The 24,165-nt window shown below is 40.0% G+C and overlaps 1 pseudogene; it reads left to right on the top strand.

The window, feature by feature from the left end:
- Window positions 1-1,582: 1,582 nt before the first annotated feature.
- LOC107157960 lies at window positions 1,583-21,810 on the top strand (annotated as a pseudogene).
- The last annotated feature ends 2,355 nt before the right edge of the window (window positions 21,811-24,165 follow it).

Genomic DNA, 24,165 nt, shown 5'->3' with positions numbered 1-24,165 from the left:
CAAAAAAATGTGAATTTGTTTATGATTTTTAAAAAACTGATTTTTAGCAAGAGAAAAGGGATGGGTCAGAGGAAATACTGCATTTGCTACTTCCTGTCTTGCTACTTCCTGTCCCTTCATTTCTTCCTGAAAACGGTACCTGTACTTTATTTTGATGACAATCTTCTGCCCACCCTTTAATCTATGCAACACAGATTGATGGATTTATGATATTACAGAAAAAGGCACTTTATGGAAATTCTAATCCCTAACCAAATTAACTGGCTCAGAGGTGTGTGTTCTCCAAATTGATCTGATAAACTATCAGAAAAATATATTCAAATATTGATGAATGTTAACTCCTATTGAGTTTGACAATACCATTTTCAACTTTAAAAACTTCATAGAATGGAATTGTCTTTCACCAGGACAAAATTTGCTTTATATTAGGAAAATAGTATTATCTTCATATTAAACTTAAATCTGAGTTTGTGCTTTATTAAATGTAACAAATTTACTTATACAGAAATAAACTGTAGCCATGTTTCCAGAAACAGAAAAAAATGAGAAAAAGCCATATTTCAAATTTTCTTTAATTTCTTTTGTGATTACTGATTTAACTTGGAAACTTGGTTTTTTAAATTAAAAGTCTACTTATGAATATTGAAGGAAGACCAATAGAGGAGGGGGAAGGGAAGAGAAAGGGGAAATACTGGGGAACAATCTTGACTAAATTATATCGTTAGATCATGTGCATGTGTAACTATGTAACAACAAAGCTACCATTATGTATAATTATAATGCACCAATAAAAAATAAAACATTCAACACAAACAAAAACTCAAATTTCTATTTTTCATAAGATAATATTTTGCCCTTACATATTTCAAAGTATTTTTTTCTAAGCTGAAGAAAGTTTATATCACCATGCACAAGCAACTGTTTGAAATGCAAAGATAATTTCCAGAGAGATAATTTTAGACCTTCAAGGAGATGAACCTGTGTCCTTTATTCCTATGTAAACAAAGGCTACTGGAAGACGTTTTTGTTCTTTTTACCAAACCCTATATCTTCACACATTCACATTTACACATGTACCCACCCTGTGTGTACATACACACACACACACACACACATACACACACGCATATTGGCCCACAGAATTCACAGAAGTAATTCCCTTAGCAGTGAGTTAGTGGCAGAATGGTAAACTCACTGCTGGTTAAACAATCAGGTGGGTCACGACATAAAAATTCAAAACTAGATTATGTTTTCGACCTAAGTCAAATTGATGTTCCAGGAAACGTGAAATTTTCGTGCCAATATTTATGATCTTTCACCATGTGCTGAGAGCTTTTGGTATATATGATAGGTGCCATATTTAAACAAAGAGACCCTGTCTCCCAACTACCTGACATCTTAGCAGCTGAGCACTCATCAGCAGGACTTTAACAGGCAAAGGACAGACCAACACAAACCCAATCTGCAGGGGGCTTCTTGTCATGCCTCAGGCTTCACCTCAAAGAAGGCTGGTCCAACCCCAGGTAAAGTGCATTATTAAAGGCTGTGTCGTGAAGGAATTCCCCTGGTGCAGTCTGTAAGGATGACGGTGAAAAAGGAAATGGTCTGGGGCCACACGGGGAGCAACAGTACCACCAGGGCTGTGGATGGGCAGCATGGCACATGGGAAGCAGGTCCTTGGGTGAGTTGAGTGTAATGGAGTTGGATGGAAGGGAGGCACAAAGTGAAGTCATCATGAGACTGGTCACTTGAACACATGCCAGAGACTGGTGCCCAGAATGGGTAATGACTGGGTCCAAGTCCTGGCTCTTAGGTACATGGAGGAAGCCAAGAACCATATCACCAAGGCCTGGAGAGCTCCCCATGACGCTCTCCCAAGACCACAAGTGCTCCCCAGGACTCTCTCCCAATACCAGGAGAGTTCCCAGGACTGACACCCAAGGCCTTGAGTGCTCCCCAGGACTCTCTCCCCAAACCACAAATGCTCCCCAGGACTCTCTCCCAAGGCTAGGAGAGCTCCCAGGACTCTCTCCCAAGACCACAAGTGTTCCCCAGGACTCTCTCCCAAGGCCAGGAGAGCTCCCAGGACTGACACCCATAGCTGTGAGTGCTTCTAAGGACTCTCTCTTCCTCTCTCTCTCCCTGCTCTGTTTCCCATCTTTACCTGTGCACCAGCAGCCCCCTCACATTATTAATACTGGCCACCATGGTGGGGAGTCTAAGACTTCACAGGTCACACATGCTCTCTATCACATCAGAAAGGGAATTTCCAGAGGACCTGGCTGCCTGCTCATAAGTCCTTTCCAGGACACAAAATTGATGAGAGTCAAGGTTTCATGGGATTTTTCCTTTGCCTGTTTCCCTCCACAAAACTCCACCAACATCACTCGGGGCGTGTGAAGGGTGACAGATTAGCACTTAAATATGAATGAGACATTTAAGGAGAAAGTTTGCTCTCTTCCCTATCTTAGGTGAAATTAGACCCAAGTAAAGTTCTAATGGCATACTGATGCCCCAGAAAGTATCAGTTCACACTGTCAAAAATGGATATCTACTTGATCTAAAAGGAATAAAATACTCAGAAACATGCCTACTACTGAATGGGAGAAGCGTTTCCTAATGCTACCTTCAGCTGGAGAACCTTAACCTGCTTACTCATGCTTACTAAAGTCCTCACTCAACACAGGAATCACAGCTTTCTTAAATGACATTTAAGCAAGCACAGGATATGCACCAAAGTTGGAGACATATTTAAAGCTTTGGAAGTATTGAAAGCCATTTAAAGTTATGTTTTGATATCCCCTTCTATTTTTGTCAGTTTCAATGTTTGAGAGTATTTTCACCGATTAAATTAATTCTACAAAGGGTTTAAAGAGGAAAAAATTCATGCAAGGTCTACCTCACAAAAATTCAAACATTGGTTTTTGCAAAATGGGGAAGTCATGAAGTATTTGATGTGGAAATGGTTTTAAACAACTCAGCATGAAATTGACTTAGGAGGTCTTTTTGGTCTTGGTGACTGAGTTTGTTCACCAAGTTGTCATCCTAAAGTGCCCCATCTTTCTTCTATTCCCTGGACCCCCTGCCTGAGATGAAGAGAAATGAACACTCAACACCCAACCCCAGAGTCTAACAATGTTTTATCCAAGCAATTTTGTTTACCCAGTTATAATTGACTATTTCACACTTCAATATGCTTCCTCTGGAGCAGAGAGCATTCAACAATAAAGCACAGTGAACAGCCCTGTCAGAAATGTTTTTAGAACTAAATCTACTGACAGCTGCACAGTGCACGTGAGTTAATGCCGAGTCTCCCACTTGTACCAGGTACAGTCTGAAGCATTTCTGTCATGGGCAGATTAGTAATGATGGCACATTCCCACATGCTACAGTGCAGTATGAAGAAGACAAGTCCCATTGCCTCTTCTGCATTGCTTTTCCACTTGTACTCCAAAGTCTTGTGAGAGATGAAGAGAAAACTTAAAGTCTCCATGCCCAGGAAAGGAGCCTGGGTTTGTAGCTACTGACAGCATTTATACCAGGCCAAGTCTAGGGAAAGCATCCACAGCCTTGAGATTGAGGAGTGAGCATGGGCTTTTCCCAAGCCTGAGCTCAGAGTGGGAGAAGGTTGGGTTTGTTTGCTGAGGGCAACAAAGATGGCAGTGTTGGCTACAGAAGGAAATGTGGGGGCAAGAAAGGAGAAGGGAGTCAGGCCAGGTGGCGAACATTGGTCATCCTGTGAGGAGACAGACAGATGTGAATGGTGGGAACATGAGGTCAGGAAATTAATTCCATAAAATGGACCCACTGTGCTGACCCCACATGCTTTTTTTCTTCCAAGACAAAATTCACCTGCAGCCCTGCCTGGCCTAAGTGGACAGGATATGTCACATTCCTCAGCAAACAACCCGTTCACTGCAGGAGAAATGCAGGCCCCAAATAATGTTGGTAAGAGAAACCCAAGTGACCCTGGTACAGGAGACTTGTGACCAGATGCTGAAACTCAGAGATAAGGATAGTTCCTCCTAACCATAAATCTGTATGAATGTATGGTTAGGAATCCAGTTAGAACCAGTCAGCACAGGCCAAGGTGACCTAGAGTTGCCATGACAGTGGGGACTTGAAAGTCTGGTATCACCTTGCCATCAGTCAGTCAAAAGTCAAGAGGTGAACCTGGGCAGGACTCTCTGGAAACTTCTCTGGGATCTCCAAGAGGCACATTGTCTCTCTCATTTTTGAGAGGACCGACTCTCTTCCTTGAGAGTGTCCCCTTTCCCCTTTCCTAGCCCTTCAATAAATACATTCCTATTACTCTGAGCGACAAGTCTGAAATCTTCCTGACTTGACTACAAAAAATCAGGGTTTGAAGAGGAGGTCTTTGCATTGCCACAGTTTCTCAGAAGGCCCCAGCTTTGTCACAATACCAGTGACTTGGGAGGCTGAGGCAGGAGGATCACAAATTTGAGGCCTACCTCAGCCACTTAAACCCTGTCTCGAATTAAACAAAAATAGCAAGGGATATGGCTCAGTGGTAAAGTCCCCCTGCAATCAATCCCCAGTATGAAAAGAAGGAAAGAAGGAAGGAAGGACGGGAGGGAGGAGGGCGGGGGAAAGGGTAGGGAAAGAAAGAAGGAAATCAGTATCTACTTCTGTCTGAATACCTACCACCTCTCCTCCAAAAGAACTGCCTCCAAGGGCATAGTTAAGTGATTCTTTTCTTTAAAAATATATATTTGTTATGAAATAATTAAAGTGCAAAAAATGAATAAGTAGTTGTTTCAAGACAGGAAATGGGAAGGAAAGGAATATTTATTACCTACTAATAGGGAAGAGGGACTCTCAAGAATCTCTTGAAACAATTAGCAGGAAAGGGTTTGGGGGATGGGCCTCTCCAGGGACCAGCAGGGGAGGTCCTGGGGAGTGGGACCACAGTGCTCCAGGCAGATGGTCCTCCACTTGTCAGACAGCAGGAGAGGGATGGCAGGAGGAGGAGCAAAACCACCGGGCCTCTGCTGTTTTCTTGAGACACACAGCAGAGCTATTCCTCGGAGACTGCAATGGAGCCAAGAGGAATTTTCCTGCTGGTAGAATGAAGTCTGGGGACAATGTCAGGAGAACAGAGGGATTCCAGGAAGGATAGACAAACAGCTTATATAACAAGGTGTAGAGCTTAGGGGGAAAACAAGGCCAGCATGATAAATGTTCCTCACACATTCACCATCTACTCCCTGACTGACAGGTGACACTTGGATCATATCAGTTTCTATGTAGCCAAACTGTGTGCTTACACACACACACACACACACACACACACACACACACACACACAAGAACATGTATCACCACACTTATATGGTTTTCCCCACTTTAAACCTTGCAGAAGTAGGGTAATAGCATATGTAATCTGAAGTAAACGTTACTTTCTTTTGAAAAGCGTCCACACTTATGAAAGGTATGGCTCTGTTTTATTCATTTCCCTGGTTCGATCTTCCTATGGTAAATATAATGCAGTTTATTTATGGATTTTTCACAGATGAAAACTAGACTGCTATATAATTCCTTTAACACTGGCAGGGCTGTTATAGACATGGTGGGTGCCTCTCCTGGCAGACCCGTGTGGTTTCTATTTTGTGACATTAGGGAATGATTACAGCACCACTTGGGGAAAACAAGGTTACTCTTTCTGGCAGGATATACAATGATTTCTAGGTCGACACAATCTATCAATACTGATCACACATTTCACTGAAAACCAATATGTAAAAATTACTAACTTATTTGGTCTTAATTTCCAATTTTTTTGATCATTAATGAAGTTGAACAGGTTTTCATATGTTTTACTGGATATTCTTGGTAAGTTTCTCATAGATTGCATGTATGTATTTTTGCCCATTTATTAGTTTGTGTTAGTTTTAAAACATATTCTGGAGACCAATATTTTGTCTGCATTACAAATATCTGCACTTTCTATAGCATCTTAATATTATTTTTTAAAAAGTCAACAGTAAAACTAACTTTGTTTTATAGTTCTACTTTTTGGGACTTTTAAAGTAAATTTTTCCTTAATTAAAATTTTAAAATGCAATGTCCTTAATTTTCTTCTAAAATTTACAGAATGTGTCTCACTCATCCTTGCTTGGCTCTGTACCTGAGAAAGGTATTTTTGATGCACTGGTATGAAAAAATGTCATACCCCCCTCATTGGGTGGAGCCTGTCACTTCCTGGCTGGGAGCTACCTCCTTTGCCCTGGGAGGCACATACTATCAGCCTGGTGATCTCTTCTGAGGCTCTGTCTCATTCACTCCCCCCTCCACACTGAAGAGGAGGAGTTTCAGCCTAGAATGAAGACCTCCATCCCAGGTATCACTGGTCACTCCCTTGTCCCCTACTGTGCAAGAGAGTTGGGAGAAGCATCCTTGGCTGGCATTGGGAAACATGATTTCAAATTCAGTGTTCAGTTTTCTAGGCGAGCACTCTACCGCTGAGCCACAACCCCAGCCCCTGAGTGCTCAGTTTTCTACCCAGCTCTCCCCATATGTAAGACAGCAGCTTCACCTTCAAGATGAAATCAGAATCCAGGCAGGGTAGACAAATACTCTGCAATTTTTCATTTCAAATTGATTGACAAATTTCCTGGGAGTTCTAACAGAATCTTGATAGTGGTATGAATGGAGAAAGATGTCCCAGAACTTTTAAATTTCTACAGTTAAAAGTAACTAAGATATTCTGCTACCTTTCCTATCCTCTACCATCCCCCCTCCCTCCCCTCCCATCTTCTCTCTCTATCCCATCCATTGTAATTCATATTTCTCCTTGTAGCAGAATACAACAGTTACTAATAGGGCATTATGTAAAAATGTGGATGTGTAACCGATGTGATTCTGCAATCTGTATTTGGGGTAAAATTGGGAGTTCATAACCAACTTGAATCTAATGTATGAAATATGATATGTCAAGAGCTTTATAATGTTTTGAACAACCAATAAAAAAAATTAAAAAAAAAAGTAACTAAGATAATTTTGGAAATAAAAGTAATAATAAACTTTTAATTCCAGATACTGAATACTTATTAATCAGCAATTATCAGTATGTATAATTATAGATAGGTAAATAGAATAGAAAGAAAACCTCAGGAAAAATCAAAAGTGCATAATAAGATTCTGTTATTATTAAAGTACAAAATTACATTATGTAAAAATTTGAAATTATATATACAAAAAGTTCCAATTAACCAACTGTTGAAGAAATAGAAAAATATTTGCAAAATCAATTTCAATGAAGCATATTCCATCATTTTACATAAAATTTATACTGCTCTATGAAATAGGAAATATCTAATAAAGAAATATAAAACAATATAATAATTACCTCATATATACCATTGCAAATTCTGAATATTGGATACATACTTCCTATTATATGAATTTATTATGTATAATTATATAAAATTGATTATGTATAGGCATTTACTTTTATTATAAAATATATTATAGTTTATTTAAGGTTATAAATGTTATTTATTAAATCTTTAATGTTAGCTTTAAAACTAGATATTCTTTCAAACAAAAGTGTTTCCCTGGGTTCTGCGAACCTCAAGGGAGGGGGCCATGGGAAGCTGGCTGTGAAGCCAGTTTGTCAGAATTTTTAGAGACCCTCACTTGGGACTGGCATCTGAGTGGGGACAGAGCCCTTGAGCTGTGAGGTCTGATGCCATCTCTAAGTCAAGGTATCAGAACTGGACTGCCCTGGAGGACACCCCACTGGTGTCCACTGCAGAACTAAGTGCTTCCTATGTGAGGAAGCCACACCGCATACCTGGTGTCAAAAACATTGAATGATAGTGTGAGTAGGCAAAGCATTTTTTATATATCTCTCTAAAAGCACACAATGTGATTGGGAAAGAGATGGCTTGGTTTAAAAGTAATCTAAAAATGCTAATGACGGCACACTGGTGACACATGGTAGCAGGCGGGTCTTTCTCTATGGAATGCTTTCAGCAGGATGTACCTGGTCCATCTAGGTTAACAGGATATTAAAAGGAGATGATCCTTATCCAAAGAGTTTTCCTTGTACAAATGAAGCCCCTATGCATCTATTAGACCCTTTCATATTAATTTTGAAATAATACGATTGCCAATGAAAGAAGAAAGTGGACCTATGCTGTTTGTCTTGGACTTCCTCATGCTTTTGCTTTGTCTTACAAATGCCAGTATTTCTGGTTTTCTTAGTAAAATTTGGTCCTGGTCATATCTATGATTCCTGTCATTCTGACTTTTAAAGCAGACAAAGATAGAGCATAAAAAGGAGCTGCTCTGTTCAGCAATGATTTAGAAATTCAAGACAGCTAGATATCTTTTACATAGGTAGAGTCGAAACACATTAATGATAATTTGCCATGATGCTCACAGAAATTCTACGTTGTTCCTCACTGAATCCCTTTCTATTTTTATTCTCTCTACAATAATTAAGTCTATCTTATATAAAATTAGTGTAGAGAGAAGAGAAGTATCTCATCTAGTCCCAAAAGCAGTGTGGAGAAAGATTTTCTTTCACTCACATGGTTAATATGAGACAAACTGTGAAGGGGACATTTCTTCTAACCCCACTTCCATATACATTTTGGTAAAGAGAAACAAGGAAGAGTAGCACTGGCAGTGTGTGGGCATGCTGTGCAACCCTGGAAAAGCTATCCAGGTTTAAGAGCTTTTAGAGAATGACATATTCCTGAGGCAATATACGCTATCTATTCAGAGAGATTTGGCCCAGGTAAAAAGTTCTTCTAAGTCCTAGAGAAGGAAGCAATCTTAAGCTTTCAACCAAAGAATCATCTTATTTTTATTCTTCTGAAAAGTTGGGTAATGAATTTTAACAAGACTGAGCAAGTGAGCACTCAAAATAAGAATTTTTAAAAAATCAGTTCTCAATAGACATCTTTGGGAAACTGTACCTATTATTTAGGATGATATATCTATACAAATTTTAAATTATTTTTACCAGTATACATACTGACTCTTTCACACACACACATTTAACAAAGAAAGTGATGTCTGCTTGCTAAACATCACTATAGAGTTTCTCATATGAGTTGTACTGCTTTCTTTTATGTGACTTTAAGGTTCACTTTTTCTCTCCGCAACTGGAAAAGGTAGTTTCCTTTTTTCTTTGGATTTAGACAGTCCACTAAAGTACTTGGCCACTGGACATATTAATCAATGTGCCTGCAAATCTGTACATCTCTGTACATTGTATCATCTAGCCTTTGTACCTAGAAGACAGTTTCATTTGTAATAAACACCTATTGAACACCGAACACAAGTCTCAGACTGGGAAAACCATGTAGAATGAGCATATTTATTTAGATATTGTATTTATTCATGTTGAATTTATGACAATAGTTAAATTTTAAGATGTTTTTAAGAAAATGAGGGGTTTTTTCTTTACCTTGACATCTTTAAATGCTTTACAAATGAAAGGAATTGGGAATGTGGCCCAGGGATTAGGGAACCCTGGATTCAATCCCTGATATCAAAAAATTAAAATTAAAAAATTAAATGCTTCACAAATATAGCTAAAATAGACATTTAGGGTTCCACTCTTTGCATATAGTTTGAAACATGAACTCTTGAACACTGTAGGATTGATAATGTTTATTGCTCAGCATATAATTCATGTGTTGAAATGCATTAATGACTTCAGCAATGTATTATTGCAAGTAAATTTTGCGTTGAAATTATCTTTTTTAAAAACCAAAATAATCAAACTTTAAAAATAGCTTCTTCACACAAAAATGAATTGTGCATTTAGTATTTAATAATAAAAATTAATACATTTCAATCTGAGATTGAAAGAACCTTGCCACGGATGCTAATCTTAAAATTGTTATCCTATCCTTCTGAACCTGCGTGAACAGAGAGACAGGGGAGAGATCCTTCAATTTATATAGCAGAGGGTGATTTGAAAAGATATGTTAAAACATATATTTTGAGCATTTAGTTTCTCTTAAAACCAATGATGCAAAAGTATTTTTATATATTCCTAACACAAGCAAATTTTAATCTCATCGTTGGGTGTTTTGAGCATTTAGCATATTGAATTTACATCTGATTTCTTTATTGGTTGTATGCCTATCTATTTGCCAGATTCTGAATCTTGCCTCCATCTCTGTGGACCTGAAATTAATCTGATTCCTTTATCTGGGCACACAGTGCTGTGGCTGAGTGGTTTAATCTCTGTCCCTGGGAACACAACCAAATTCATCTCCACTGAAATCTTGACTCCTCTGTGACTTAGACTTGCATCTGGGTTTCCATCTGTCAGACATTTCACTGGGTTGTCTTTATTCTTTTCTAGGATTCCATTTGAAAAGAGTAAAATATAAATTCAAAAGGAGAATTGACGTGGCAGCTCCTGCCCATCCACTGCAATCACAATATGGAACCTCAAGATGGCAGCCATCCCCACTGCTGAATGAACAGAGTGAGGTGAGAAGTATTGTCCTTCAATCAGGGGACTGGCTTGCATTGAGTGTTAGGGAGGTTTTTTTCCCATTTTTCCTCCATTCTGTAGACAGAGCCTGACTTTCAAGCTTAATGCATTTCTGTAATTCTCATATGTCTGAAACTGTCTCATGAAGGGTCTAATAAGAAATCTCTCCTTTGTTCTCCTAAAAGTGTGATGCTAAAGTACCATAGGCTGTAAGTTCATCTCAATCAATTTGAGGACCCTTTATATCACTCAGGAGAGCAATGTGAGGATATGCTCCAGCTACTGTGAATGTGCACAACTTTAATTTTTAAATAATAATAAAGCAGGAATTATAATAGCACTGATGCTATCTTTATGATTTGAAGCCCATGAGGGAAATACTGCATTTGGTGTTATGTTCACAGCAATGCCCAATGTTACGTTTGATTTAATATGCAGTTTGTGTGCTGCCCAAATCATCTGTTAATTATGCAAAAATAAATCAATGTGTTGTTTGTGCCTTAAACTTTAAAACCAAAAAGCTAGGGAGGTCATCACATATTTTTCATCTGGAAAATAACCTCAGTGAATGCTTTCATTTATTTATTCACAGAAAAAGCAAACATCCCTATAAGTTCATCTATGTACTTATGATTCTTTAGCTATCAACACTTCTTATTTGTAGTTTGGGGCTTCCATTCTTGTATTAATTTCCACATGTATCAGAAAATTTAAAAAACAAATGAAAAAGGTAAAGGGACAGTTTATCATGAGAAAAATAAGAAATGGGAAGCATTTGTGTCTCCCAAGCTCTCTGAAAGAGTGTAGAAAGTAACTTAAAATTTTGTAGCAAAATTTTGTTCCTCATCCTCTTCCTCTTCATCCTTTTCCCCTTCCTTCTCATCCACTTCCTACTATTTTATAGGACTTGCAGTGGAGAAAAGATGAAAATTATGGTAAGATCCACTCTTGGGGAACCCAAGCCAGGTTATTGAAAGATAACTTTTTAAAGAACATAAGCAGGGAGATCTTTTAGACTAGAAGACAAAAAATCATCTTCTGAGATTTGCAACTTGGTTAGTAGGCTCTGGGATTTGGTGCAGGTTGATGTCGAAGGAAGTTGTATCTTGTCAAAGAAGAACACTGCGCCTAATTCCTCTGGCATTGCACAAGCTATGGGAAGGTAAAAGACCCTTTGGGAACAGTGGGTCAGGTATGCTAAAGAGAAGCTGAGGCAGCCATGAATAGCCACTCTAAAGCTGAACCAACTCTTCCCTCCAGGACTCTAAAGCCAGTGTGGAGGGGCTCCCAGGTGCCTGAATCAAGGAAGCAGACAACTCGAGATGGCAAGTTGTTAGAATGGACTTTTAAATGATGTGAGACTATCTCCTGGAACAAGAAAAAGGCAAAACACCTCTAGTTTGGCAGCCTGAATACTTAATCCCAGCTCCAACATTCTCACAATGTGGGGCCTTGGAGAGTCTACAAGAACCCACAGATTTCAATTCTGCATTCAGTAAAAATGACACAAAATCATCTCCAGTAATTTTTCAGCTATAACTTTGCAAGATAAGATGGTTCAGAATTATCTCGTAAGACAAGGAGCACTTTTGAAAGTGCTCCAGTTGCTGGGGATGGACTTTTTTAATAGCCCCAGGCACGGGAGGCTCTTACCTCCTTCTGGGCCTCTAGTGACATCCTCTCTGTAGCCACTTTCTGAACTTCATTTTCAAAGTTATGAATTCAGGGGCACATGATAGATCTCTTCCCATTAGACTGCAGGTTTTTCATGTTCTTAGAAATTTATTGGGAGACCTCAGCAGTGTGACAGAAGGACAGTGCACAAGGGGTACTTTTAAGTCTTCTGGAAACTCTGACTCTTTCATCTCCTCTTCCCACTTTCAGTAGAGAGACTCAAACTTGGTGTTATTTAATTTGCTATTAAATGTGAAGAAGCAATCCAGAAGATTTATGTCAAATGTCAAGACTTTAAAAAGTGCTTAATTTTAAAATTGCCCTGCAGTTGCTCAGACCTGACTTGTCAGTTAACAGAAAAGGAAAAGAAGCAGGAGCACAGTCCTCAGGAGGGTATATGTACTTGTTTTCGAAATACTGCTGTTTTCTTGGATAATAAAATTGGTTGACTTTATAGCTTTTTGTCTAAAGGTTTGATCTCCATGAAAACACTAGCAAATTGGCAGGCATACAATTATCAGAGCTCCAACCAGAGCTAGAACCTTTGGGCAGGTCCCAGTGAGAGCTCCCTTCTGTGGCTCACCTTGGTACCTGGAAAACATACCTGTCACCTATGTGGTAATCTGATTGCATGCAGGCACCTTTGAAAGGAACACAGTTGACAGTGCAGTCTCCCCTGTAATGGTGAGTTATGTGCAGTGCATGTTGCTGTAGACTTTGAGCTCCAGGCTGCCACGGGCATAGCACAGGCTCTAGAACTTCAGTGCGAATCCTCTGCATTCTGTACTTAGAATTCTGTTTGGGGAAATCAGCTCAAGGGTTTTGCTTATAACTTTTTCATTAGAAATGACATGAGATGTTTTCTGGCAGCCCATGCTTATCATCTGATGTGTAATGCATTTTCCAACATTTCCTTGCAAAATCAAATCCCCCTTTACCAGTTAACTACAAAGTGTTGGAATGTTAAATGGATTTGTTTGCCAATACCACACTGCATTCTAGAATAAAGAGTTCCAAGAGTTACAGAAGACATGTTATCAAGTTTCTAGAAACTTTAAAGCATAAAAATTGGTGACACATGAAAGAGTGATTCTCTCCTTAAGTGACACAAAGCAAGCTTTCCAACTTAGCAACAAGTAGGCCATTATAAATGAATAAGCTATGAGATATAGCTCTACCTTCAGCCTGAAGTAAGGTTCACAAGACAATGCCCCATTCTGATGAATCAGCATAGAACAGAGAATAGAAAAGCATAGCCCATGCTCTCCCTGAAGCTGGCTAGCTGGCACTATTCCTCTGCTTAGAAAAACTAGTTAATCAGTTGAATACAAAGCAATATGGTTAAATTATGCTGCTGTAGTCATCTAAATTAACTCCATCCAGAAAGACATGATTTGAACTAATCTATAGCTTCAGAAAACAGTACCTATAAGCAGGGAGTATTGTGTAGTTTGAAAATGGATCAGAAAGGAAATGGAATTTGAAGACAGAAAATAAAAGTCACTTCTTTTTTTAGATAGAGTATCTAAAACCCCTGACTTAGCTTAATTTCCTGTTGGGCTTGAGTTATATTAATCCAACAGTCCATCACTCAGGGATCATGTAGAATGATTATTATGTGATGTGCTCTCTGCTCAGTAATGAGAAGACTTAGGGCGGTGTCTAGAGTTGAAAGCTTCTGCCATGTAATTGGAATATGGAGTACAGAGCCAAGCAAAAAGTGAGAAAATACATTCAACGTGGGCAGAGAGTACCTAGGTAAGGGAAGAGAGGGAGGGGAGCAGATAATCAGAGAGATAAGATAACAAAGTATGGAAATGAAAACAATTAGTGGGGAAGAGAAAATTCAGTTCAATTTCATCCAGATGTCTGAGGTACATTATATATGGAAGATGATGAACTAGGATCTGGTGATGCCAAAATTAATTCCAGTTTATCCCTAGAAAAACAGATACAAAGGAAAGGGAGAATTGGTCATATTTAGGATTCTGTGAGCATTTTTGCTTCCATGATGAATCAATATTGGGTGGTAAGAAGAACAAGATGGGAAACTCAAACTCGTGCAGGTACGTGACGTTTTAAATGCCCATTGTGATCACAGACAGGTAAAATCGATTGGCCCAGGAATACATTACTGTTGGGCCCTAGAAGGACACTAAATTGGCAATGGCAAGATGGGTTCTCTCGTCAAGGCCCCATCAATATTCAACGCTTACTCGGTCTCTCACACTGACCATATGGCAATTCAAATGAGGCTGTAAGGACGCCAGGGCAGCACACGCTCCTTGTCATGTGTCCTCTTCCAGCACTTGGTGCCAGGTCAGATTCTATGGAGCAGAAACCAAAGTCAAGAGTCCAAAATTATATCCAAAATATTTATTCTTCATGCTACCACTACAAAGCTCTTGGATGGTTGGCATACGGTGAAGTTACGTGATTCCACAGCAGGGTAGCGGAAAATGAATGCACAAGCCACAATGCAGTCAGAAATCACTTCTCACAGATGGCTGAGCCCTGGAGGGGTGAAGACTGTCACGGGGCAGAGCTAACACTTCCCCTGTGTGTAGGAGGGATGCTCTTCAGCTCTGTCCCTCAGTGCTTCCCCTGTGGCAACCCTGGATGACACAATCTGGAGTTGTAGCATTTATAACCAGGTGCTACAGCAGCATACCACCAAGACTCAGCATCTGGAAAGTCAAGCTCTGAGAGAGCCACTCTGGGAGATGGAAGGCCAATTGGTACCCAGAAGGAGCAAACACAGGGACCCTGATCTGGGACATGACATGTCTGGAGAACAACATTTAGACTCCATGAAGTGGTTAAACACACACATGTGCTTAAATAATAAAAAATAACACAGCAAATGTCATCATGCTGAACATCATCATGCTGAAACCATGGGTTACTGGGTGAAGGGAGTCTAAACGGTATTTAGTGTTAAGTGGACCGAGAATAATGTTAAAGCACAGTTTTCCAACGAAATTGTTTGTGCCTGTCAACACTTTTTTTTTAACTCATTAATGAAATAACCAGAGGGTAGATTAAGGACTATATTTAAAAGCATTTGAAGAACAGAAACCTGTAGAGTCCTTTGTGAAAGGGATGTCTAAATAAGATTGCCAAAGTAGTGAGAAGACTGGTTGACATGCAGGAAATCACAGTTATCTTATCAGTTTTGCAGATTTAATTCTAATCTCAGAGGGTAAATTGGCTGAAGGTGGTGGCCACATTAGCCATGGTAGCACATTTCAGACAAGACTGAAGTGGAGGTGGCGGATGAGTAAACCTTGGTGGGACACACACCCTGCCACTGTCATCTCATCTTGTTCCTTGTCTTGGATAAGTTTTTTTTTTTTTTTCCCATGGAGAAAACCCTCTTGGTGTATTTATATTTTTCTTCCATCCTACCTGCTCTTGACTATGCATACGTGGTATCTTCTGTCTCAGTTTAATGTACACAACTGGACCCTAAGAGTGATGACAATCTTTGAGGAAATCTTGCCTCCCCCTTTATTACACTCATGAAAGTTATGGCAAGAGAAGCCTAGCATCTCACCCTGGCCACACAGTCTTTCCGAAGCAGAGGTAGAACTAGACCCAAGGGTTCTGACTTCTCTTGAAGGATCTTCCCAACACACTTTGCTGTTCCTCTATATAAACATTTTACAACACTTTTCATGAGCTTTAGTCATTTTGTATAGGATGGAGGGGAAAGACCCTTTCTAATGGAGTACCCAGTGGCTCCTGCATTTGGCTTTTTTTATGTCCTTCTTAGGCTAAATCTTAGCTGAGTTTTAAATACCAAGGGCAAGGGTGAGGCAGGTAAATCTGCCATTTTCATCTCACCAGTATGTGGCTAGTGATGAAATCATATGCAGCCTTATCAAGGATGATTTACTCCACAGGATTCACTTTCTGGATCCTAAAAATCCTGTGTTCCAAGCACAGCACAGCTAGAAACAATGAGTGAAGGCAGACATCATAAAACTCCTAGGACCATGGGATCCTGAGAAGGAAAATCAAGAACCAATGACTATGCCAGTGAGTTTATCAGTGGTGAGCATTCCCAGGATCTGACCCTGAGCCTTTAAGGAAGAAAAGTTAAGACCCTCATTTTCTAATATGAATTTTCAAATCTGAAATGTTTCTAGCTCTGCATTTTAACATGTTTTCTCAGTTGAGATTATTAAATGGATTATTTTCCCTAAGTTTTACCCTGCGGTAGAGCTTCAAAACCTTATATTAAATCAGTTCTAAGCTAAACTATTTTTCTCATGCAGAATGGAAGTTCATACATACTGACCAAGTAGTAATGAGATCAGGCAATAATTATCAAAGCATCTTCTAAAGTTAAAAATGAAATTTGCATATAGCATCTCTATACTTTATGTTCTGCTTTGTTTTGGTGTGAAGTAGACTTGTATAACACTTTAACTCATCTTACTCTGTTGAATAAGCCATGTGAATATAAATGATTACTAAAAATTGTTCTTTTTAATAACAATGTAATTGAAGGAAAATGGAAAATTCTAGAGTACTGAAACTTGAGAAAATAATTGGGTAGAGTACAGAAAGTAGCTATAAGTGAAAGTCTAAATCTCACTTCCCTCTTCTGAATTGTTAGTAATCATTTATGCATAGAAATTCAATTTTCCTTCTCTATTTCCTTCTTATCAGCTAATAAAAGATATGTGAAGTGAATGGACAGATATCATTAACTTTCTATACATGATACAGTGTAAAAGTCTCAAACTAATTATTTGAGTTAAAGTCACTTGTACTATTTTAAACAACCAGCCTGAATACTAAGTGAACATAAACACATGCTTTTTAGAATTTATGAGAATCACAGGGCAATCATGCAGTTACTGCTCATGGGCAAACCAGGGAAGTATATCTGAAGCAATGGAACATTCCCGTCTTGGTTTTATGATTCTAGTGAGAAATATAACATCCAGCAGTCATCAGCTATAATGGCTGTTTCCATTCCAGTACTTTTATTTAAAACCACACTTTATACATTGCTTTGAGTCCAAAGAATGGGCATATCCATATTTAGAGTGAAACTCACGTGCAATCTAAAAATAATAAAACTTAGAAGCATAAATTGGTATTGGGAATTGCTATAAACATTGTTATCCATTTATCACTATAGGATGCTGATTTCCATTCTTTAGGGTAAATACGAAGGAGTGAGATAGCTGGCTCATATGGTGGTTTCATGCTAGTCTTTTGAGGAATTTCCATACAGCTTTCCAGAGTGATTGTACTCATTAGCAGTCCCACCAACAATTTATGAGTACACCTTTTCCCCCATATGTTTGCCAGCACTTATTATTACCTGTATTCTTAATGATTGTTATAGCTGAAGAGATAAAATCAGTTTGATTTTCATTTCCCTGATTGTTAAGGATGTTGAATATTTTTTTTCATATATTTGTTAGCCATTTGTATTTCTTTTGATAAATGTCTGTTAAGATCATTTGCCTGTGTATCATTTGGGTTATTTTAGGCTTCTTGGTTGCTGTTGTTTGTGTTCTTTATGTAGTCTGCATATTAATCCCCTGCTACAAGAGGAGTTGACAAAGATCTTCTCCTATTCTGTAGGCTCTCTTCATGTTCTAATTGTTTCCTTTGCTGTGCAGAAGCTTTTTAATTTGACACCATCCTACTTCTTGATTCTTGGTTTTATTTTTCAAGTTAAAAAGTCCAGCTCTCTCTAAACTGACATTCTAGTAGGAATATAACTTATGGCAGTGATAAGTGCTAACAAAATTAAAATAAGAAGTTACCCATCAGGAGAGAGGAAATTTGTTTTATGTGGTTTCCTCATTGGTAGACTATAATTGTGAAGAAATAATATGTAAACAGAAACTCGATTTTGTGAAAGGATGAGCTAAAAGATGCTCTAGGGGAGAGTGTTCAGGCAGTGAGAACAGCACACTCAAGGGCCCTGAAGCAGGAAAGAGTGATGGGAACCAATGGGAAGCCACTGGGGGAAAGGGCAGGAGCTGCCAGGGTGGTGCAGGTAGACTAAGATGACTGGGATTTAAGAAGGAACAATTTCAGGTAGGACTTTGAAGCTATGAAAACTATTTTTTTTCCAAATATGCTAGTAAGCCATTGGAGAATTTTGAAAAGAGCAAATGATGTGGTCTGATTTGCATTTTTTAAATTCCATTCATGCTGCTGTGTGTAAAATTAAGTGTGCTAGGAAAGAAAAGAAGAATGAACACAAGCCAGGATTAGTACTAGGTGAGAATGATGGTAGATTCATCTAGAGTTTTGCCACTGGAGATAATGCAATGCAGCTGGATGATGAACTCAGTTTGAAGGCATAGTTGATGGGAATTGCTGATGGATTTAAAATTGGGTGGTCAAGAAAGGTAAAGGAAAAGCAACACCTAAAATTTTGGTTTGGCTACCCAGATTGGTGCTGGTGCCATTTAATGAGATGGGGATGACTATGGGGTCAGGATGAAGTGGATAAGCAGAGTTCGGAGCTTAATATATGAAGTGTGTGATACTTACTAGACTGCAAATGGAGATACTGAGCAGGCAATGTTCTGGGCCATACAATAGAACTTGGAGTGATGGTGAAGCAACCACTGAGAACAGATATTGTGCCAACTCCCTTGTTCACCTCACCTGCCCCTGTCTTAGACAATACTCAGATGAACTAGGTCTTGTTTCATTACTGTGAGTTTGGTGATCAGCAAGAGGGCCTCAGGAAAGCTATCCTCTCTAACCATTCATTGTGTTATGTGTCAGGAACTGCACATGGGCAAATTAATCAGTGACAGGAAGAGCCCAAGGCAATTATGGCCATTTTTCTTGAGATTTACAAATTTCAAAAGCATCTCATGAATAGGAAATTAGGATCAGATGGGCATCATCTGGTCTACCTGCTGTGCAAAGGTGCCTAGCAGTCTGGAACACACATTAGCCACCTAAATAAACCACTCCTAAATTAGTTTCCCAGCAAGTTGGATTTTTTTGTCAAGAGTCCTCCATTTTCTTGGCCAGGTGGGTTTTCAAATAAAGTCACCTTCATTGAGTCAACATCTTTCCCTTATCTTAACCAGCCTGTGCGGAAGCAAAGAAGACTTTGATTTGGCAACAGCAATGACTCAAAGAGCAACCATTGGCCCCTTGTGGTTTTTAAGTACTTCAAACATGGATCCTGTGTGAGTGGGGAACTTAATCTTAGTTACTGTTTAATTGTAACTAATATAAATCAAATTAGATGTTGTAGCTTGTGGTTACCACATTGCATTTAGAACTTAGAGGAAAGACAGAGTGGGGACAGCAAAACAAAGCTAGGTGACTTGGGAAAATAGGAAGAAAATCAGGCCTATGTGACAGACACTGGTATTTTTCCAAAAGGAAGTAGAGAAATGTTGAAGAAACTAAGAAACTATTAGTGTAGATAGTTAGCTAGAGACGAGCAGAAATAGAAGGAAGAGGTATGTGATGGGGGTGAGATGGGAGAAGGGAGCCACTGTGAAAATGGCCCCTAAGTGGGAACTGACCATAGGTGCCGTCTCTCCACATTACAAAAGGAGGCCTAATGTTACATGTCATAATCCAAATTCCCAAGGTCACACATACACCCACAAGTTGCTTTAAGTTTTAGTTGACAGTTACATGACCTTCTGACAGTGGTGCTAGGCTAAAAAAAGAAAAACAAAATGAAGAATGAAGGCACATACTGCAGTACAGGTGGGTGACTTCTCCCAAATGGGCAGCAAATATATAAAACACAGAGTCCCGGAGGTGTGGTGACCTGCACTCCAGGAATTCCTGCCACAGCAGCCCTGCCTCCATCCTAACAAAAGGAAAAAGCCAATGTTCATCATTTTAGGGCATTTTGGTCTCTTGTGAGCTGCCCACCCTTCTCCAAGGTGAATCTCACCCTCTCTTGCCTTTCCCTTCCCTTGTAACCAGCCTGTCCTCACTGCCCTCTGTCTCTGCCTCATTGTATAATTCTGTATCTGCACCCTGCACTGGGGGTAACTGTCAGTTCTTGGACAATTTTCCCCAAGAACCAAAAACAAGATCACAATGCTCCACAGTCAACTTTCAACCAGCATTAAGGCCACCAGAAGTGTGGGGAGAGCGAGAGCAAAAGAAAAATGGTGGGGAGATAATATCTCCCCTCCTCTCCTCTGCAGTTCCCTTTCTATGGTTCCAGTGGCCTTCAGACAGTCAGATAAACAACTCACACACTTGAAATTATGCAACTGGCTTCTTCACAATGGATTCAGCACCAGAACACAGGTGTTGTGAAAATCACTGCTAAATCAAAGCCAGAGTAAAAGAAAAGACATATCATCATAGTCCTTGAACATGGAGACTTAGGCAAGTCTACTACCACTGGCTATCAACCTACAAATAGGATGGGATGGACACAAGAATCACTGCAAAGTTGAGAAGGAGGGTGCTGAGATGGGGAAGGTTCTCCACATAAACTGCAAGCTAAAAGTGAGCATGGTGTCACCATCGACAGCTCCCCATGGAGATTTCAGATCAGCAAATATTATGTGACTGTCAAGGATACACCAGAGCACACAGGCTTCATCAAAAGCATGAATACAGGTACATCTCAGGCTGCCGGTGCTATTCTGACTCACACAGCTGGTGTTGGTGAATTGAAGTTTGGTATCTCCAGGAATAGGCAGACCTCTGAGCATGCCCTCTGGATCCACACTAGTTATGGAACAACTGATGGTAGACGTTAATGAAACACACTTTACTGAGCTCCCTACAGCCAGGAAAGATACTAGGAAATAGTTAAGGAAGTCAGTACCCACATTAAGAAAATTGGCTACAACCCCTACATAGTAGCATACATGCCAATTTCTGGTTGGAATGGTGACAACCTGATGAAGCCAAGAGCTAATGAGCCTTAATTCAAGGAATAGAAAGTCATCTATAAAGGTGGCAATGCCAGTGGAAATGTTAAGCTCTGGGTTGCATCCTATGACCAACTTGTCCAAATGAGAAGCCCTTGGATGTACTCCCCAGGATGTCTACCAAGTGGGTGCTATTGGCACTGTCCCCGTGGGCCAAGTGGAAACTGCTGTTCTCGATCCCAGCAGGCTGATCACCTTTGATCCAGTCAATGTCACAACTGAAGTAAAGCCTGTTGAAATGTACAGTGGAGCTTTGAGTGAAGTTCTTCCCGAGGACAGTGTGGTCTTCAATGTCAAGAATATACTGTCAAAGATGTCTGTCATGGTGACATTGCTGGTGACAGCAAAAATGGCACACCAGTTGGAGCAGCTGGCTTCGCAGTTAGGTGATTATCTGGAACCATGCGGGCCAAATCAGAGCTGGCTGTGCTTCAGTACTGGATTGTCACACAGCTTATATTGCTGGCAGGTTTACTGAGCTGAAGGGAAAGACTGATCACCTTTCTAGTAAGATGCTGAAAGATGGCTGGTAAGTTTGAAATCTAGTGATGCTGCCATCTTGGATATGGTTCCTGCCAAGCCCATATGCATTGAGAGCTTTTCTCTTCTCCTCTGTGTTGACTGCTGTTTGTGACATGAGATAAACGGTTGCTGTGTCATCAAAGCTGTGGACAAGAAGGCTGCAGAATTGACATGGTCACCAAGTCTGTCCAGAAAGCTCAGAAGGCTAAATGAATATTACTTCTAATACCTACCACCCTAATATTAAGCCATTTTGTCACATCATCCCAGGTGTGGAACACCTACAAAAATTTAAATATAGTATATAATATATAACATAAAACATAATATATAATGTAGTATTTTAGATATTTATATTATTTATTATATAAATATGTAATAAGAATGTAATTGTATAACAAAATATAACTTCAGATTATTATTTCCAACCTACTTTAATGCACCTTATCAATTTGGTTGAAATGTTCACAGAACTGAAAACTTGTGACTTAACCAGGTAACAGGCGGTGGAAGATTGGTCTCATAGCTATTTGCCTCAATTGACCATTTAAGTGTAGCAGTAAAATACTGGTTAATGAGAATAGGGTGTTGTAAAATCTTGAGGAAAAAACAAGGTTGCTATTTTGTGGGCTGTTTGTTTTTGTATATGGCAGTATTAAGTTATTAGTTCTTAAAATCAGCACTTTTTAATGGATGTAACCTGACTAGAACAATCTTTCACAGCATTCTGAAACCTATGACCTTTTGTGAGAACACTTTTAACATGCAGGCTGTCCTGAACAAGACAAGGAAATCTTGCACCCTCTGGTCTGTCCCGCCCAGGATGTAAGCCAGCCTCTGTCCAGCATGGCCACGCTCTGCCCATTTTGGCCAGGCTATGCCCATTGCCTATGGGTAGTCCCTCAGTGTCCCTCTGGGTAATCGGATCAGAGGTCAGGACATCACAGTACCATGACACTGAGACCTGCTGCTAGCAGTTCAGATCAGTGGAAAAGAAGCTGTAAAGAGCTTCTTCCAAGTGAAAGATGAAGGCTCCCAACTTAAGGAAGCAAAGATAAACTCACACATTTAGGTGTCTGAGATCTGTGGTAGGAATCAACCTTCTATCCTAGGCCACAGCAAGTGGCCAGGTGGGATCACATGCTGAGCCACTGGTGGGAGGACCCCAGCCCATGGGGACAACAGTCCCACACCTTCAACTCTTTCAAAGCCAATATTCACATGATAGTGCCTTTCTGGTGGGGATGTTTGTCTTCATGTCATGTGACCTCAGCACGTTACCAGGGACCATGCCATCCCCAGAATATTCTTGATTTTTTACCCCCTCATCTTCTCCCTGCTCTTTCTGGTTCTCCTGCCAACTCTGCTCTCATGCTACTCTTCCAGGACTTATCCCAGGCCCTTCTTTCAGTGAGTGTCCTACTTTCATGAATGTGTTAGGCCATTTTCCCTCAGAAGCAAAACTAAGGTGTAAAAACCATGCATAAGACCACGATGCTTCCCAGATTAAAGCTTCCCTGGAATGGAGATGCATTTCCAGCCCAGAAGGCTGGTGCAACCTCATGACCCCTCTCACTAAGCCCTCGCAGGGTGCCACTCATTACCACTCTAGGTTTCTTTCTGCTCCTTGAATTTTGCCAGGCTATTGTCGATTATTAACAGTGCTAATGTTTTCCTTCCCCGCAAAATGACACCCCATCTCAACTTTTAGTTGTTGCTACAGTTTGGATCTCAAACATCCTCCAAAAGCCCAGGTATTGAGGGCTTAATCCCCAGCGAGGTGCTCTCTGGGAGGTAGTAGAAACTCTAAGAGGCGGTGATTTGTGGGGGGTTTGAGGTAAGGGCTTGCCCTTGGAGGGGACTAGGGGACTGACCCCAGAGCAAGTAAAACACTACCTTTAGAGAAGGGTCAGGGAAGTAACTGTAAATTAAGACCAAGATATATTTGCATTGAGGAGAAGCCTAAAGAAATGGGTGATGGCTTGTTCTTATCTCCCATACTCCCTATTTCTATGCCCCACTCTCCGAAATGACTTTTCTAGATACACAGTGTCACTAAGCAGCACCCTCTCTACATGCTGACACACCCACACGCCTGCCAGCAATACAACTACCCAGGTCATTAAATAACTTCCTGCCACTCGGTCCCCTGGTCATTGGCACTATCAGGCATTTTCTAGTAATGTCAGCCCTGTTATCTAGAGAAAAAAAAGTGATCTCTGATCAACTAATGCGAAACTAATGCTAGATGTTCAACTAACCATACAGCAAGTAGGCAATGGAATGCTTGTTTCTTTGCAAGAGCAAAACTGATTTTTTGCTTGAATTTAATAAAGATAAGTTGCTTCCCTTGACCAATAAATATTTCTGCGCAGCTTTGTCACAGTGCTTTTCCCTACAGCTCTGTAATGAGGCTTACTCCCTGGGCAATCTTTGCCGTCACCCAGGGAACACCCCATGCAGCCTGATTAGGACTGAGCTGAACTGATTCCAGCTGAATTTATTTCCATTGTACCACTTACAATACTTTCAAATTATCTCTTTCCTCCACACTTCTTCCCCCATAGG

Source organism: Marmota marmota, unplaced genomic scaffold (genome assembly GCF_001458135.2).
Source record: "Marmota marmota marmota unplaced genomic scaffold, marMar, whole genome shotgun sequence".
Lineage (NCBI taxonomy): Eukaryota > Metazoa > Chordata > Mammalia > Rodentia > Sciuridae > Marmota > Marmota marmota.
The sequence above is the reverse complement of the archived record's forward strand: the minus strand, read 5'-3'. Positions and strand labels throughout refer to the sequence as shown.